This window comes from Emydura macquarii, unplaced genomic scaffold, assembly GCF_026122565.2.
Source record: "Emydura macquarii macquarii isolate MOO-44397 ecotype Brisbane River unplaced genomic scaffold, CSIRO-AGI_Emac_v2 contig_2531, whole genome shotgun sequence".
Lineage (NCBI taxonomy): Eukaryota > Metazoa > Chordata > Testudines > Chelidae > Emydura > Emydura macquarii.
In genome coordinates this window covers 3,480,687-3,500,912 of record NW_027132668.1, presented here as the reverse complement: position 1 = coordinate 3,500,912, position 20,226 = coordinate 3,480,687, and positions in this window count along the sequence as shown.

Here is a 20,226-nt window from a genome sequence, read left to right as displayed (position 1 = left end):
GAGGTTTGCGGAGGAGAGGATCACAAAAGTCTCCTTTCAAAATTCAACTTCTCTTCATCTGACCTTTTAGATGCTTGTCTGTCCCTAACTCAATTCCACACCTTTGCCAGCTTGCTCAACACTAATTGTAATATAAAGATCTGGGTGAAACAGAAAGTAGAAGACAAGCCATTAGTCATGGAAAAAGTCAAATGAAAATGTCTGTATGTTTATTTTTTTAGCATGAGTCAGTGACTCAAGCTATAGATTCTTTACATTCTTCCAAAAGAACTACTGCCATTTTCATGCAAATGCATGTTTTTATATTGTTGGAGTTTACGCTAGTTACTGGGATACAGCAATAAACATGTGATTCTGCAGATACCTTCTTTTGATCGTATATGAGTGAGCCATATGATTAACATTTGGACTGACAGAACCCCATGTACTCTTTAAAATAAAAACTACTCACTTTTTTCCACCTGCATTCCCATCACAGTAATAAAGTGATAGAGAGATGGCAGGAAGCTATCAAGTACATCCTCTTGCATCTTCACCCAGGAATGTTCTCATTTCACTATCTAAGCTTTCATTACATCTGCTTTTTAAAAAAAATTGCATTAACGTTCCAGAGACAACAGAAAACAGTTCTTGACAGACCTCTTCCAATAACCCTTAAACCTATGAAAAAATTTAGAATAAATGATGGTTTTTTACTTCTTGTGAAATAGTACAATAAAATGCTGTTCAAATGATATAAACTAATACATTTTCTTTGATTCATGCATGGAATTCTAGGACTTAACACTGGGCATTCCCCATTCGGCACACAAATATGGGTGTCCAGAGGGAACATATTCTCCTCTCACACTGTCCAAAATCAGGAGTAACTCTATTTGAGTCAGTTAAGTTACAATGACATAAAATTATTGTGAGTGAGAAGAGGATCAGGCCCCTACTTGCGTAATGGAGCGGTATAGTACTCTTCATGATTACATGCAGAGAAAAGACATACCCTGAAATATGAAAAAGAGCAAATATTGTTATGGAGGACAGAGGGGTGTGGTCCTAAACTGTTCATTGTTTGTACCATTGTTGGCAATGGAAGTTTGAAAACAAGAGGCTGTCTGATTCTTCTCTTACTTTTGCCTACTTTACACTCGTGTAACTCTGTGGACTTCAGTTGTGACATGGCCACATTTTGAAATGGCTCCAATTTGAGCAGGCAGATGGGAATGCAGTGTTGCTAGCACTGCACTTGCAATGCTATCATTGTGTCGGAATTTGGAGGTTGCTTGGAATATCACCAGATGACACAGGGTATTTTGCCTGAACCGCCTACAGTTTCCACCTTGGCTGATAGAGGCTGCCGTGCTTCTGGCAACCATAACAGCTTGCTTCTGCTCTGCCCGCTGAGTAGACAGCAGAGCTGACCCTCTGAGTTTCAGAGCTGGGGCCTTACCGCACCCTGCCTAGTACATGCAGGTGGAATTGGGAAGCCACTCCTCCCCCTACAGGCTGGAGACAGCTGCTGGAGCCTGCCAGAGGACTGGGGACTAGGGATTTGAAAGGGCTACAGGAGATTACTGAGGGGAAGTGGGCTGGGGAGGGGAGGAGGCAGGACCTTGCTGGGTGGGAGGGCACAGCTGCAGGAGCCTGCCAGATTGGGGAATTGGGGATGGCAGGAGCCTGTTGAGAGGAATGGAGGAATAGGGAGGGCAGTGGGTGGGAGGGGAAGAGTCAAGGAGAAGGTGCATGGGGTGCTGTGGCCTGCATTCTTGTGTGCGTACATTGAAAGTTGAATTGTCAACCTATGACTGTTTCACACACACTGGAAGTGAGGAGGGCAAGGTCAGAAGACAGAGAAGAAAGAAAGAAAATTAATGGAAAAAGCACAAATTATTTATTTTAAGCAAAACTCATGATTTTAGGCCAATCTCTTGATTTTGGGTTCTGGCTCATGATTTTTTAACTCATCAAGTTGGCCACACTAGGCATGTGAGCCATTTGCAAACACGCAAGTAGGAGATTCTTTGAAAATTTTCCCCTGAATGTGCTTTTGCTTTTGACAGAGCAGAAGTCAAATTTGTTTCCTTGTACTCCCTTGTCTGTCTGTATCCATCAGTTGTCTCCTGTTTAATACTTAGATTGTAAGGCAGGAATGGTTGTTTTGTTCTGTGTTTGTACAGCACCTAGTACCTGGGCTCCAGGTCTACGGTAGGTGCTCTGGCAATACAAATAACAATAAATAATAAAGGCTAGTAAGTGTGTGAGGGGCGGGGAGTTCCCAATATGAAACACATTGCCCCTCATTTCTAGAGATACTGAAAACCTGCAGCTCCCAGTGACTTCATTGGAGTTGTGTGTACTCAGCACGCTTGAAAAGCAAGCTGGTCATCCCAAGACTGAGACACCCCATTTCAGTAGCCAGTTTTCCAAATACTGGCCTTTATTTTTGCTGCCTTTTGAAACTGAAAAGAGAACATGGGTATATTATAGCTTTTGTGATAGCTAAGGGTTGGCCACAATTTTCTCCTGCTTCCATGTGCTCAGAACTTTCTTAAATATTCTCCTTGCCAGCTGAAATTTCCCATCGTGATGCCAGGAGATGAATATTTCTTTTAAACTTTGAGCTAAATCCATCCATCAATTTTTGAGTAATGAAAAGATGAAGAAAATGCACTTTTAAGTGCAATTTAAAACATTGTTTTGCTCACACATAGCTCAATAACAACTATACTTTACCATTTGAAATATTAAGACTGGATAAGCCATGCCTGGAGAAGTAGGTTGTTCCACTATTCCCCCCCCATTCCTCCCCCCCTCCACACACAGAGTGAAAGATAATGAATTTGTAAGTATTTAAACTTTGCTTTATGCTTAGGCAGCGCTAACTTTTGCCAGTGACTGGAGCTGTGATACTAACTGCAGAGCTATGGGCTTGGACCTGTTCCCATGGAAAGCGATAGGAAATCTCCCATTGACAGCTGGGAGTGAAGTGTATCCTAATCCTCAGGAAGCAGACCAAGATCTTCCTCAGAGCTGATCAGGTGGGCATTTTCTCCAACAATAATCAACTAGATTCTCTTTGGCTCTTGGAATCCAGTTCCCTTTGCCCCTTCCCCAGGAGGCTGAAGTACCATGGAGGAAATTTGTTGTAAAGCATAGAGGTGACAAGGTCTCTGAGATGTTCTGTTCACCAATCTAGTGAATGGTTATTTTGGTTTCCCTTGCACTACTGTTGTGCAAATCCGTCTCTTCATAAGCTTTGTGCTGGGCCTCTGCACTGGATGAATTTTATGATTTTAACACAAGTCTCGCTATATTTGGTGTTTTTCTTCAAGCCCAGCTCCTGGGACCATGTGAATTTGTGAAAATCTCAGCTTTCACTTTTTACAAAATGAAGTTTCTTGCCCTCAAGATTGTGGAGAAAAGCCTAAACACAAAACGCCCCTTAAAATTTCGGAAACCAGAAGGCAAATAAAAGAACCCCATGTTTATTATTATTTTTAAATGTAATGCTTTTTTAAGCCAGTGTCAGGATTTGGTGGGGGCTGACTTGTGATTTTTGATCACTTGGGTTGGCAATACTGTATGTTTAATAATTTGGGTTACATGACATGATACTGACCACAAATTTGCGTTCAGTGTCTACAAGGACAAATCATGTTCAGCTTCATGACAGCTAGTCATGATGAAACCTTGTCCTAGTTATGCTGAACACAACTTGTCCTTGTCTACATTGACTGGAAAGTCACAATCAGCATTGGGTCATATTTCCAAATGAAGACAGGGCTTTAAGAGAAAAGGCAACCTTTGCTTTTGTAACTTATTTCACAAATTGTTATTGTTAACCTTCTTTTGTTTCATGTCATTTTTTCCAAAATAGGTAGTCCTAAAAGGTGATATTGATATTTATTGTGAAATTATATGATTGCTAAATGAATATAATTCTTCAGCAAGGCTATTTTAACTGCCAGGTTATGTTTATAAAGAAGAAAAACATGTTGTATCAGTGCATCCATAACACAATGCACATGCTGTCTGTTGACTATCAAGATAGACAAGCTCTAAAAACAGGCTCCACTGGGTTAGATTTTTTTTTCATACCGAAGAAATAAAAACAGAAGGTTGTTCTTTATTAAAATCAGAATAGTCTTTTGTGCAGTGTATCTGATTCAAACCATATTGCTAGCAAGGTGGAACATTGAACTCATTAAGATTTTTCTGTGATAGAGGTTTAAGATTAGAGGGGCCTGAGGAAACAGAACACATGGGCCAAAATTTTCAAGCTTGTGTACCTAACGTTAATCACCTAAATCCATACATTGACATCTATATAAAAAGTGTCTGATTTCCAGAAGTAGTAAGCACCCACCACTCTCATTGCATCACTTGTTGCTGCAAGTCCTTAACACCTCTGAAAATCAACCCACTGTTATTCCAATGCCTAAATATGGATTTAGGTGGTTTACAAAGCTCTTATGATCCCCACCCTACTGTGTGGGGCTGAAATGTGGACAACATACAGGAGACATCTTAAAGCACTGGAGAAGTATCATCAACACTGTATGCATAAGATTCTTTGAATTAAATGGACTGACATCAGCATCCTCTTGCAAGCCGATATCACAAGCACTGAGGCAATGATTATCTATCATCACCTTTGCTGGGCGGGTTATGTTGTTTTGGATGTTTGGATTTTGGATGCCTGTTCTTAACTCAGGCAAGGTAAACATGCTAAAGGAGGGCAGAAAAATGCTACAGAGACATCCTCAAGGCTAATATGATGAAATGCAACACTAACATCAACTTGTGGGAATGTATAGCCCAGGACCAACAACAAATGAGGGAATTGCTTGAGGCAGGGAACTCAGCACTTTGAGATGCGACTATATGTAACAGAAAAACGGGAGTGACAAAAAGAATGTGCCATGGCTCGAACCAACATCCCAGGTTCACCCACCCTGCTCAGAAATATGTGTCTGCAATGTGACAGAGTCTGTGGCTCTAGAATAGACTCACAGGTAACCTGAAATGGACAAGCCATGAAAGACAATGAAATAGACAATCCTCAACTTGGGGGATCGCTGATGAGGTGTAGCAGTTGTAGCCATGGAGTTCAGAGCCTCTTTGGTCTGCTGGAGTGGCACCAAGAAACTACACTTGGGAGAACCTGTCCCCTAATCTTTCTGCAGGAAGGCAAGAAGGATAACGTACGTTTGTGGACGTTGACAGATTATTATTTCTCAACTCAAATATTAAATGAGCTCTAGAAAAAACCATAAGGACCAATCAGATACCTCAGCAACGGGCTCTATCAAAAGAACTTAAATAGAATAGAATCCTGTTGCCATCAACTTCAGTGTAATCTGGATCGGAGCCTTCAGATGTTCTAACCTAGGGATCGTAACAGTGTAAGGTTACCTTTGCTTTGACCTCCCCAGCTGATCCTGCTTGTCTCCCTTCTGGGACCAACTGGGATATCTAATCTGCCTTCAGTTTCCTTTAGGAGTTGCACTTATCTTCTGAGTATGTGAAAACCCACAATGTTGAAAGAATTTCTGAGCTGTATCTTAACTTGTTTCAGTGACAGAGAAAACACAGAAGTACATCAGATTATATGAGCAAAAGAAAATAGGTGGCATATTTTAGGTCAAGTTACAATTTTATTTCCTATCTGAGTAAAACAAAATACTCTCTGAATGGCTGCTTTACAGCTAAAAGTATCATGCCTGCACCAAGTTCAGGTTGGACCTTTCTTATTAAATTGGAAATTATGAGAAAGTCCATGCCAGTAGCCATCCTCCTGGATTCAGACTCTTAGAAAAGAGAAAACTGAAAAATAATTATAAGAAATGTGTGATTTGAACAACATGTGGATAGAGTATTTCTGGACAGCTTTCCTCATATTTATTCCTCATTTAAGAGAGCAAAAGATATATTTGTTTTACAATTTAAAAGATAACCTCATTTGAGATATGTAATATATATCTCACAATGGAGCTGGTACATTTTTAGAGAATTGTCTGGATCTTCAGGAATAAATTTCTGGTTCCTAATATTGGGATTCTAGGCACCTGTCAAAGCATGAACTTTTCAGACCAGGACAAAGGATGAAAAAATGTCATCTCCACACCAAAATAAATGTGAATTGTGGTTTAGCTTATGATAACTCATCATGTAAAACACTGGTAACATCATCTGCTGTCTAAGGGTTAGAATACATTACTAAAAGCCTGAACTCTCTTGTATGCCTCATTCTGCACTGATTCACTTAAGTGGCTTTGGATAAGTCACTAGCCTTCTTTGGACTAATTTTTCACAGTGACGAATGATTTGGGGAATCTCTGTTTTTTAGGGCCCCCTCTGAGACACCTTGAAGGAGCCTGGTTTTCAGAGGGTAGCTGCTCTGCAGTTGCTGAAAATCAGGCCTCTTTAAGGAGTCTCAGTTTGGGTACCCACAAACCCTGGTGTGAAAATCACTAGTCACTTTTGAAAATGTAGGCTCTGTCTCAATTTTCTCATCTATAAAATAGGATTAATAATAATACCTACTTATTTGGGTGCTGTGAAACTTCATTTATATTTGCAAGATTCAGTGAGATGCTGGGAGGAAAGGGGGAAGGCACATGCTTTGTTATTAGTCAGCAATGTCCGTAAAATATCAGAAGATCTCACAGAACGATGGTTGTTATAAATCACTCCTATACCTCTGATAGTGCAAACACCTTACATAAAATTTGGCCACACAACATGGAATGATTTGGTTGAGCAGTTATGATGATGATGAACTGTCTGTCTAATACAGTGCAGTCTGGAGTAGCATCATCAGAAGAGATGCACTTTTGATCATTTCCCTTTTAGTTGCTTATCTAGAGCATTACATTATATTGTCCTTTATCAATTCAATGATGGTTGTCCTCCTGGACACGATGTAAGACGTTTTAACTGTACATGATATAGCAGACAAGAACTCCACAAAGATCTGCTTCCAATTGTCACAGAAGTTCAGAGATGGACTCTAAGTAAATATGATTTGAAGAGTTAACTGATGTAAATACAATTCTTGATACTTTATGTTACAATGTCCAGGGTGTAAAATACCTCAGTGTGTGGAAAGAATACTTTCTGCCTTCCTTTAGGACTATATACACACACGCAGTAGATAGAGATGAATGCAGCAGAGTCCGTTTGTCTTACAGGACAGGTGACACTAGACCATTGTCTATGTTAAAGGTGGGCTTTTCAAGGATGCTGTGTTGACCTAACTCTTTACCTAAATGGGAGCAGAGTTAAGCTAACCCCGAATGCTTGTGAAAATCCCACCCTAAATTTCCTCTGGTGCTGCTACTTACTATTGGTTCAGCAGAAAATGCCCAGGGCTCAGCCACATCCAAAACCAAAAGGCCCTCTTGCTGCTGGTTTATATACCCAACATATAACTTAATCCTAAACACCAGCATTCATTCAGGCCAAGGTGGTATTTGTTCATTCCTCTTTTTTTACCTCAGGGAAGGAGCTGATCTGCCAGCTCTTCACAGCTGCAACTGGGAGAGGGAAAAAAAAGCTGAAGTTCTCATATAATCTGCTGGAAATTCCTGGGGTTTAAAGCCTCTACTAGGTTACAAAACACAGTTGGACCTTTGAGCAGATATTGTACAGAGGATTAACTCCCCTTCTCTTACTACAGATACCCCCTTCAATGTCAAGAACTTTGCTGTATAATATTTTCAAGTAACAATGATTCCTACATGTTTACCTCCCCCCAAAAGGATCCTGAAAGCCATTTCTTGTAGGTTAGAAGATCGCCTAACACTCACCCCAGTGTTATAACGCTCATTACTTTACCAGCACAGCTCAGTTTTCCACTCCTGAATCAGATTAAAGAGGGCTGGGGGAAGAAGAAAAGAAAAGTTTCAGACGCTTAATTACTTTATAATGTACCTGTTGAATTTAAGAAAAACATGTATCTTGTATGTTAAAAATGTACTGTACTTTGCATCCCACGCCAGCAAACGCTTTAAAGAAATCAGGCTACCATTAGGACTTGCTCCTGATATTTTCTTCCATAAAGGTGCAAGATTGTAGCTAATTTTCTGCATTCAGAGATCTCTAAAAGTAGAAGCAGGTGTCTCTTAGGCAAATGGATAGAACTAAAAAAAATTCAACTGAATAGGTACTGTTTGGAACAATTGAGTCCTGTTGGTTGTCTTTGGAGCAGTTTGCAATTCCATAAAGGGAATCAAGATAACACACTCCAGTATCTCGTAATAATTTGTATTTTAACAAATAAATAGGTAATTGGCAATTAGAAAATAGAAAATGAGCAGGAAAAACGGAGCAAAACTGAACAAACCGCTTATTAATTAGCCATATTCTCTGTGGAGCAGAAAGACTTATTGCTCCCGTTAGATGGCGCTAAAGACTTTACAACCACTTGTGAAAATATGCTGTTGTCCGAAACAAAAAGAAATGACACCTAAAAGGAGAGAGAAAATATCGGATCCTAAAACAGTAGATTGGAAGAGCTGAAGAAAAAGATGAACATGAGTGGTAGGGAAGATAGGGATCTCTCAGGCAGCGTTTATGTCTCATGTGGGGACTTCTAATATCAACATATCGCTGACTGAAATTGTCTAGCGAGAGCACTTTATTGCAGTGAGTTTGCAACATTGGGTGTGTGTGAGAGAGAGAGAGAGAGAGAGAGAGAGCACGAACTGCAGTCTTTACTCAGTCAGAACCGCTATTGACTTAAACCTGAGTAAGGCTTTCAGGATCGTGCTCTTAGTAAACACATCGGGGAAGATATGGCTCTAGATAAAAGTAAAACCACTTGTAAAAACTTCAACCTGTCCTAGATGTGCTGCCAATCCATTTCAGAGCTGTGCTTCCAGCTGAAAAAAAAAGTATAAGTTTGGCTAAATATTAATTGCAGAACTTCTGTGTGTGTGTGTGAGTGTGTGTGTGGGTGAGAGAGAGAGAAAGAGAGAGAGCGCGCATCAAAATGGAAAGTTTGATCAAACAAATATTCAACCCCCTTGTTCATCAGTGATCTCTCCATTCAAGAAGCTGCCAAGAAAGCACGCACTTGTATGGATTTTCTTTTCCATTTCTAAGGTTACATTTTGCTCTCATCTAGAATCGGATGTTTTAGAAACCTGGTATTTGTAAACAAATAACGACATGGCAGCAGCGGGAGGGTGCTAAGGCTGAGACCGTGGGATTCCCGTAGGTGCACAGAAAGTCTCGTGCCCCTCAGACCTCTCTCAGCAACTCAGGGCGCTCCCTGGAGTGAAAATATGGATGCGTTTAAATGAAACTCAAATTCTAATGTTCGCTTTTTGATTGTTTCCCCCACCCAGGCTACATTAATCAGAAGTAGAAAGGGAGGATGATCTGTGCAGCTCTGTGGGCCGGCTGCGTATTTAAATTAACACTTGAGGAAAGTATTAGAGCTCTGCAGATGAAAACGAAAACCCAGCACGTCTCTGTTCCTACCGTTTGGCTGTGAACTTTCTGTCCGGGTAAGTTCTCCTTTAAGAAATGCACTGTTCCCTATGCATATTGAACGCTGTTTCTCTGCAGTATCCAGATGACGCGGGGCTGGAGCCTCACATGCAGGACCTGAATGATAGTGGAGTAAATCAGCCACCGTTTAAACGCACTCTCAGCAATGGCTCTAGTTGTGAGCCAGTTGCTACTACTATAAACTTACGTAAGTCAAAACAGGGGAGGAGGGGTGAATCCTAGTCTTGGGGATGAGTAGGATATTTTGTTCATTTCCATGACAGACCTGATAACACAGCTGGAAGCAGGATTTCTTGTCCTGGTACCCTTTTTTTTTCTTCTTCTTCTAGACTCAGAGCTCTGAGCCCTATGTGTATGCGTTTATCTTGTGCAGATAAAATGTTGATTTCAGATTTTCCTTTAAATGTGACCGATTTCCTGTGTGTGTGTATGTGTGTGTGGAGTGGAGAGCAGAGGACCACCGCCAGGGTAAGTGAACCGCTTGTTTCTGGGGTGGAGGATGGAGGGGAGGATGAGGAGACTATAATCACACATTCATCAGAAGGCTAGTCCACTACGGTCGTGGTATGATCTGGCAAATCATGTTTAATATGAACGTGTTGTAAACCGAGACACTTAACTACAATGCGCTTGTGTTGGAAAAATCAGCAACTTGGCAAAGTGTTCATGTATACAGAGAGAAACGTGAAGCCTTCCTCTGTAGATCTTCAAGTGGGAGGGAGAAACTACTCTTAGCGGTTTCCTGGCTTTAAAGTTAACTTGTTCAAGTGTGTTATTCAAAATGTGGTCCAATAGCTATGCCTTCAGATTCAGTTGCTTTTCGGTCCTCGCTGTGAATAGCAGACATGTGTCTTCAGCTGTACTCTGTGTATGTGTACATATATATAGAGGCATTTTATGATTCCATGTGGTGAAATTCAAAGCCCAGAGCTATAATGTTTATTCTTACATAGTTTACCAAAAAAAAAAAAAAAAAAAAGTGTGTGGGGGGAGACCGGGGAGAATGTGTGAAACTCGACTCCAAATAGAACCCAAGTGCTTTCCCTTTTGGTTGAAAAGTTACATGCAAACGGCTTTATTTTAACATTATCCACATTGTACTTTTCAGGAAAGCTTTAAATGGAGCTAGTGATGAAGCATCAGTTTTATGTATTAATGAATTCATTATTATTATCGGTGCTGAATTGACCTGATGTGCTTTGGAGGCCAAACAACTTCATGTGAATCAGTTACAATTAATTTCTTTTCAGGTGTTGTTTTAAATACAGTGGGGCGGGCGGGGGAGGAGGACCTGGAAAAGGAAGGGAATGAATTTCCAAAGGTGTTCCCACCAGGTACCGTCAGTGTAAACATATTACTTTTTCTATATGTTTGCTGTTACTTTGCATAAACAAACGAAATTTAGCTGCTTCTCTGTTAGTGTCAGGTCACACAAAGGTGTCGATGGCAAGTTTAGTTACAACTTGTGTTTCTCATTCCTAATCTGCTAACATTAGGATTTTAATAAACGAGTTTTGCAATTAATCTGCCTGGGAGCCCTGATGAGCTGGTTTTGCAATGTATTTTGTGCTATGAACAGGCCAGCTGCCTTTGTTCGTTGGTAAAGACAAAGAGGCATCAGTGGGAAGTTAGGCTCAAGTGTTCTTTGCAGGCTGCTCTGACTAGTGTTAATTCCCCTCCCAAGTACCCCCAAGTACCATGCAGGCCATACCCAGTATTAGGAGGGGTGTGTGTGTATATAAGGAACAGTAGCTGGGTAGCTGCTGGACTCTGGAGAGGACTTTGCATGCCAGGAAGCCAGGGGCAGCTCCCAGAGGCCTGCAAGAGTCACTCTGAAACAAGCAATGGGCAAAATGGGCGTTCAGAAAAGAAGCCGAAAGATCCATGGGGCTGAGGTCAGCTCTGCACTTCACATCTCAGCACTCCACAGCTGGCTTCTTAGGCCATGGAATGCGGTGGGGGCAAGGCACCCACAGTTGTTGCGCTGTATCCAAATCTTCTGCGCCAGAGACACGTCAGGTCTCCTTGATTGTTGTTTATGTGTTTAGCTGACTGCAATAAAAATGGCCAGGCTGAAATGCAGAAATACATATCGGGACCTAAGTCCAGAGATTTGTTAAGCTGTGGGAAAGTTTAGGTAGTTTGACAAACTCTGGGAAATCTTCCCATGGCCAAATACTCCGAAGTGCGATCATGATGATTTCAAGACTGGCTGTAGCTGCATAATATTAACGTGTCATGCATCTATCACAGTAAAATGCAAGCAGCGCAATACAATATCTACTGGTAGATAGTGATCTATTTACAGCCGAGTTGTATCAGTTCCCATCAAATTCACTTTTGTATGTGAAATTTGAGATAAAAATTGTTCTCTCACACACTATAGAGCGTGTGTGCACACACAGTATTTATATCCTTTAAGTGATGAGCTAGCCCTCATACAGAGTAATATCTTCCACAAAGGTGTGAGAATCGCACTCCAGGTGTGAGCATACCATGTTATTTTAATACTTTGCAAAACCAACCCCCAAAACAGCGCCTCCAAATGTAACGCTTTCTCCCTTCTTTGGAAAGCACGGGCCTGTGCCCCCTGGGACTGACGCACACTCGCCGGAACCCCATACAAAAAAGCCCCCATCTCTGGGAAAAAATCGACAAAATACCTAATCATTTTTTACACCTGAAGTTTTCAAAATTGAAGACTCAGTGAAGAAGGCTGGAGGGCGTGCTTTTGTTTTGTTTGTGATTACTTGACTCATACATTGTCCCGCTTGGCTACCCACTTGTGGTGTATATAGTCATAGCAAACTCTTAAGTCCAATAATACTTTAGTCACCATCACATGCCATCTTTCTCTGCGTGCGTATACACAGATTGCATGTGTGCATATTTCCCCGGTAATCAATTACACTAAGTATTTAGAAAAGGACAGTGGGTGTTTATTTTTTTTTAAAGGACTGCTATTGTTAAAGTGTTCATGTTTTACATTTTATAAGACCAACACCTTTTTCTCTCTTTTATATTTCCTCCTTAGACTATAACGTAGCGGGTAAGAAACGAAACACCCATTTATCCTTACTGAGGAAACACTTTTTGCTTATGTATGTGTCTCACAGAAACCGTCTTCCCTTTGCCACCATGTTGCCTCTCTCACCTTTTGGTTAAAGGTGTTTTACTCATGCAAAACCAGGCAACCATGCTTTATTATGAAGGGCCCCTGCAAAAATCAGCCTTTGTCTGGAAAGGAAGATAATGTACAAAATTAAACACATCTCTGCATCAGAGCCTGACACAATTCAATGAAACTTGAGGCCAGATTGTTTCAATTTAATTTGATGGGGAACAGAAGAAATAATATTTCGCTGGGATCCCAAGCACACAAGAAACACGTATCTTGCCCATCTTGCGTGGAATCCTTTTGTCCAGTTGGACCTGAGTTGGCATTCCCGCCATGGTATCAGGAGGCAAATTAAAAAGGTTGGTCTGCTGCTACCAAAATAGGAAGTCTGAATGGATTTAATAAGCCATGCTTCTTAACCAGCTATTTGCCATGTGTACTTGTTCTACATGGATGAGGAACCTAGGTGGGAAAAATACCGTTTAATAGGGGGAGGGACATTATCGTCTGGACAACACACTCTTTGTCACTGGCGAAGATTTGTATATACAGCTGCAAAACCACAACTCACTGCACACACCGAGCCAAGTCTAGTTCACCATACGCGCAAAGGGAACCCCATTAACTTCGGGGTGGAAACTGATGGGTGGGAGAGCACTTCCACCGGGGGAGGCTGCTCCCGGAAGGGGGAAGGGAGGAATGCGGGCAGAATTGAGCTGGGTTCCCCATTGAAGTCGATTGGTGCGTTGTCACTGTTTTAACCTGGGGGGAGATCGCGCCCAGACGATGATGTCCTGAGTCTAACTTGAACTTGAAGAAGGTATCTGACATTGGGTTGTAGCCTGCAGCTCTCTGGAAAGCTGTCTGAACTCGTTTTTGTCAGAGCTGTAGCTCGATCGTCTGTAGGGGTAGATCTACAATCCCTGCTAGAAAGAAATGCAATCAGATCTGATGATTTCACTTGCCACCTTAAAAAACAACAACAACAACAACAAAAGAAGCTTCTAGTGTAAATGTGCCGCGGAAAGAGAAACGGAGGCGGATTCCCAAACTTGCCATTTTCAGGGCTTTGAAATTGCCAATGTTTGTGAATTGTTTTTCTCTTCAACCTCAAAGTATAATTGGCCAGCGTTTGAGGAGAAAGCCCTGGCCCTTTGAAGCAGAAACTTTAGGCTTAGAGCACTTCCCTTCATCTCCATCCCTCACCAGCCTAGTTCTCAGCCTGGATTCGGATGCATCTGGTATTGATGCCTCTGTTTCCTCAGAGGTTTTTGTACCTCGGGCTATGCCACCAGAGCCCCTTAATCTTCTCCTGGAGAGCCAGGCAAGGGTCGGGGGAACCAGCAAGGCGGGGTTTTTCCTGTCTTGAACTCCAGCAAAGCGGAGCCCAAACGTAAACAAAAGATGGCCCTAGAATAAGAGCTGAGAGACAGTGGGCTGGGTACCACACCACGCCAGCCGCAGCTGTTTTGTTGTTTTTGTTTTACAGAGTCACTCTCCCTTGTGCAGAACGGAGCAAATGAGCGACTTGAAAACTTGCGTGCTGGCAGCTTTCAGTGGGTGAAACGCTCGTTCCCGTCCAACTCGATAATAGGGAGCAAGGAGAAAAATCGACCACGATGGGACCTTGGCAGAGAACAGACACGTGCAGTCCGCGTCCGATGCTTTGGCCGGATGACACTGATCTGCGTGTAGTTGGCACCGAATTGCTACGGCTGGTGGCAGGCCCTGGGGCAAGTTCTGGCTTCTCTGCGCGGCCCGCGACTCCCCCGCCGAGGCGGCCGAAGCGGGTCGTTCGTGCGCAGCGATGCGCCTGGGGAGGGAGGGTCAGCGGTCACCGTGTCCTCCCCCCGCGCCCCTCTCTCTCGCTGTCTCTCTCGGGACGTAGCAAAGAGGCCCCTCCCAAGAAGAGCTAGCCCTCGAGGATGGAAGAGCGAGCATCCCCCATCATCCAGGCCCCTGTCCCCCGAGGGACTCAGTCTCCAGGTGCTTTCGCCACCCCTGCACCCGTGAGACCAGCTCTCCTAAGACAGCCCTGCAAGACCAGCAGAGCCACCCCCGCTCACCTTCTCTCCCCCCCCCCCCCAAACAACACGTCACTCTGCCATTGTTAGACTGCAAGGGGGCCGCGGTCTGTGGCTGCCCAAAAGGGAGAGTCACCAAATCCTATCCATGGGCGGGCAAGGTCGGCAGAGACGACGCTGCCAGGCCCCCGGCTCCGTGCCTTCAGGTGTGAGCAAGCACCGCTGCCATAGCCGGGGAGTTCGCTGCTGGGGAAGGCTGGCTGGAAAGGCAGCTGCCAGCAGAGGCACGCAGGAAGAGGCCCCCCTCCATGCACTGTCTCTCACTTGATTGAAATCCTCAACCTGGGGCCAGCCTGATGCCCCAGATAAGCCATTCCTTATTAACGCCTTCAGAGAGAGCTTTCTGCGAGCCCTAATTAGGGTCCAGCTGCAAGTGCACAGTGCTGCATTCTCCCAGTCTTTACACTCCTGCTGCCCACGTGCAGTGGCGTCTATTAAAGAGATAACGCGATAACCCTTCCAGCAGCCACCGGCGTTGCTGCACGGCAGAGCGTGGTACCCGCCGGCCCACGAGTCTGCTGAGGAAGTCAGACGCATGCCCCATGCCCAAGTTTTCTTCCCCTCAAGCTGTGAAACCGGAGTCTCAGGCTGGGGAGCAGAGAGCTAGGCAGGCTCAGCTATTGTACGCGAAACGGGGGAAAGGCTGGTCTAAAACGTGCCGTGGTTCTGAGAGAATCGGTACAAAATATGTGCAAAAACTCTACTAGATGGCAAAACAACTCAGAACAGAGTTACAGGGTGAGGGTTTTTAGGGGACTTGTGCCAACAGTTTGGAATGGGTTATTCATTCCCGTAGGGCACTGTTTTCCCACATGGGCTCTAAGGTGAAGTGCAAGGCTCAGGAACAAAGCGGGCATCTAATGTCAAGGTAACTGTTCCCTCTTCTTTCTTCACTCTTTTGTTAACAACAGGATTCTGCTCTAGAGAGGTTGGCATGCTGACCTTCCTTCGCTATACTTGACAATTTAAAAAACCCCCATACAAACCCAACCAGCTTGTACTTCAGGTAAATATGTGTCGTGTGTTCTACTTAGAATGACATTCCTCATTTCGCCCAGCACTCAAAAAATAATAAAACAACAACCCCAAAAAACAACAATACACAGGCACCACTAGTAGTATTTAAATCGTCATTTCAGCTATTAATAATTACTAGATGCACTCTAACCCTCTAGTTTTAGTTTCAAATAAAAAGGGGGGGGGGGAAGGCAATCTTTTCAAGTACACTGTAACAAGCTAAAGAGAGTCCTGGCTAAAAAACTATGGTTTTTTTAAATAAACAAAATAACTTTTAATCACAGATGTAAAGCGGTGAGCGTATCAGGAAACTGAATGTTTATTTATTTTCTTCTTTTGAGGGACCGATAGTATTTAATCTTCGACATTTCATTTAGCTACACGCTTAATTTAATTTCACTGATAGGAGATTTTAGCATATGGAATTAATAAATTTTGTACACATCTATCTATCTATCTATCTATCATGTTAGTCAGGCCGGCAGGATTTGTGTGTACATATTTTACTGTTTTATAAATAAACTGAAGTGTATGGTGTGTGTGTGTGTGTGTGTGTGTGTGTGTGTGTGTGTGTGTAAGAAAGAGAGAGAGCGAGAGAGAGCGAGAGAGCCTGACACCTTACATTTCATGTATGGCTTTTAGTGTGGACTCTGAAACGATAATCTATTAGATTTCATTGAGCAATGTCCCAGTCGGTTAGATGGGCCTCTCTTTTGAATGAGAGTCCTAGAGGACGAAACAAATGTATGTTATTCCAGCACAATTCTTTACCAACCCTTTTTCCCCCCTCTCCCTCCTCCCTCCCCCTTTAGAAAGATTAGTTTCAGCTCTGCTTTTCTGGGACCATTCTCTGTCAGTTTAGGGATATAATAATGATAAATGCTCAGCAGCTCTCATTTCTTTCGTGCTTTAGAAGCATTCTGTATGTCTGAAACTTGAAAAAAGTCCCACAAAGTATAATTTAATATTTCTCCTGTCCCCTTGCTCGTGACTTATCTATTTAATTCACACGGGAAAACATGCACTTGAGTTTTGTACCTTTGCTCTCTAAGTAAGTGGTCTACAGAAAGCTACCTGGATTGGTGCGACTCTCAGTTAAAGTATACATGAGTGCTCTAGTTGGAAATGAAGCTTGGAGTTGTTGAGCAAACAATTTACTTTCTACTGCGTTGCATACTGAATGCTGTATAGTGAGCCCTATGGAGCGCTGGCAGGAAAGCACCACCAAGTATGTCCAAAGCTAATAACAAAAAGGTTACTATATATAAAACGTTTATACATCCAAAATTGCCTCAAGTTGTTTAAATTTCGGTTTTGTGCACATAAATATAGCAGCCATGCGGTTCCCCATATCCCAGGTCCTGCTTTTTTTAATCAATTCATTTCAATTTGAAAGGAAGGCCCCAGACACAAGTCACAATCAAGAATCGCTTAGCTTTTTAACACTAAACACGCACCTTATAAAGAAACGGTATTGGTCTATGTCGTCTCAAATACATATCTCGTTAGCTGATGTTGTTTTTAAGAAATGGTCAAATCAGTGAAACAATCTCCATTTGTTTTCCTTTATAATACAGCTATTTTTTCAGCATTCTTTTTAAAAGAGAAGGGAGAATTAATTCTGCACATGAACTATGACAGAACTTTTGCGAGCATAGTATAGTAGTATGATCCCAAACTGTGATATCTGTAAATAAAACTCTTCCTATATATTATGTGCATTACAATAAACCTTAAAGTACTGTATGTGGACACTTGAAATGGACAGATATATGCTACTAAGGAATTTGAATGTATTTAACAATACTGTCATGAAAGTTATTTCCATATCTAAAACTTTATGTTGGTATTCAATACTGGAATGAAATTGATTTAAAATCACCGAAATATATAATAAACATGTCTACTGTGGTCTATTGTCTTGTCAGCGAGATTGTTTTGTAAAAGTTATTGATTTTGTATTTTAAATATAAGAAATGATGTAGTGTTATATTTCCCAATCATTAAAATATGCTATAGAACTATTCAGAAAAGTTATTAAACTTTTCGTTTTAGTAAAAAACAAACAAAAATCAAAACAAGCAAACAAAAATCCACCTTTTCTAAATACACCTGTTCTGGAATTACAATTTTCAGCACATAGTTAGAAAATATATTCTGGTACAATTTTCAACTGCTGTGCGAGGACTGCATTTGAACGCTGGTTTTTAATCTCAATTAATTTTTACTAGCGATACGTGTAAACTAGAAGGAAATTTGATTATTTAAACCTGATGTTCATCCTATTATGGCTGCAGAAAGAAACAAAGCAAAGGACAAAGATCTTGTAGAAAGAAGCAAAGCAATGGACAAAGATCTTGGGTGGTTTTGGGTTTCATTAGGACTACAGTCTTCACATATAAGTCAGATTCTCACCTCACTGCCTTTCCTACCTAGATATTTGTTGTATGTTTTTGTTTGTTTGTTTGTTTTAAAGTGAATGGAAACTAAATCTTATTGAAGGACAGAGATCTCTTCATTCACATACAGAGTGAAAGTGGTTTTTGACTAAGAGGACCTCCCACTTCAAGCACTCTCTGTAATAATAAATAATAATTAATAATAAAAATCGGGCCTTTAGTGAAGAGGATTTGGGAAATTCGGACAGAATTCAAAGTTTCCCTTCCTTCTTTTATACACATACCCTGTGAAAAATACTGCCAAGCACTTTTATGTTGCTTGTTTTACTCTTAATTTTTAATTGCAGCACTTTCATTGCAAAACATTTTTAACGATTTGTTGATTAAAACTAAACAAAGCAAAAGAAACAAGTAAAAATAAAACAATCTTCCCCCCCTCCTCCCCTCTCCCGAACAACCATCCTTTTCCGCAACGAAGCTAAATGCATTATACAAAATAGCAAGGGGGAAAGAAAAAAAGAAGGTCCAAATTATTAGCAATGTCTTCGTATGCTAAGTACCGTGCACAAATGATCAGGGCCTGTACTGCCCTACCCTTGAGAGAGGGGCCACCCTAACTCCAGATGCTGTAGAATAATTCTCCCTTGCCGGTACCACTGAATGCTGACAGGAAACTTTCTGGTAATGTAAATATATATCTTCTATCCAGCTATAGATGTAACAACAACAAAAAAGTAAATTTTAATAGGCGTGGAAATGGAATTTTTGAGGCAAACATTCAACAAAGTGTCATTAAGACTTATAACCATCGGTTTTTTTCTTTAGTAAGTACTTGCTCACTTAAGCTAAACAGAACAACTTTAAAAGAAAAAGAAAACCCAAACTTTACAGAGTTGAATGTATTTTATTTTTTAGTTTGACTGCTGCTGCCTACTGAAGTTTTTTCATCTCTGGAGAGATGTTTGCTTCTCCATCATTCTGCCTCAATTGCTGTTTAATCTCTGTGGTTGCAAATGTCTTAATGTTTTCTGATTTCAAGGAACTAAAAATGGGGAAAAGATGATACTTGAATATGTGCCTCAAAAAGGTTTCAGTTTACAGCTATCAGTAACACCAAGAGACAGCTCCATTAAAAAAAAGTAGTTTTCCACTACTCTTGAAAAGCCGTTATTTTTTACATCGCTTTTAGGAAGATAGATTAACAAAACATCACATTTCAAGCCACTCTGATCTGTAATTAAATGGAGGAGCCGGGTTGTATTCTCCTATGGCTTTTACAGAAGTTGCAGTGATCCAAAGTCAGGTTGCTGTGTCAGAGTGGCATTTTTATTAATGAGAATACAAAAAGCCTGCATATTCTTAGCCCAGCTTGAATTTAGTTGCTAAGCAACCGGTGTATGGTAATTCATCCGCGAAATTTAAATCTTTGAGAAAGGATCGTGTGTTTTGCTGAATGGTCGCCACGAGGAAAACAACTTGTGGGATCTGCAGCAGCTGCCGCTGCAGAGCAGCCCTGGCCGGCAGCAGGGATCAGAGCAGGAGCCCGTCCTCCCTGCGGGTCTCGTTGTCCGCAGCCTGAGGCAGCTCTGCCTGCTCTCAAACACACTGAATACGGCTGGCGCACCCACACAGGCAAGGGCTGCGTCCTACCGCCACTGCTCAGCTTCCACCTCTCTGTTTATTGCGTGGGAAGGCCTATTTTATCCTGAAACATGCACTTACATCCACCTGAAACGAGCCACACGTTAGTCAAACCGATGAGACATTGTGGGAGGTTATTCTCTCTCTCTGGACCCGCTCCCCTCCAGCGCACTCTCTCTCTCTCTCTGACACGCACATACACACACACTATCCTCGTTTCTCTCTCACTCAGAAATGTTCATATCCCTTGGCAACGAAAACATCTAGGGAAAGTCCAGGAGATCATTAGTTCTGCTGACAAACTGGACCTAGTGCTCTCATTGCAACAGCCCCACAAACAGCCCATATTCTGCAGCAGAAATGCTCCAAAGAACGACTCCGAGGATTTAGGATACACCACAACATGTGCTAATAACTATCTATTGAATACAACCTGCGCCCAGCTAAGAGAATCAAA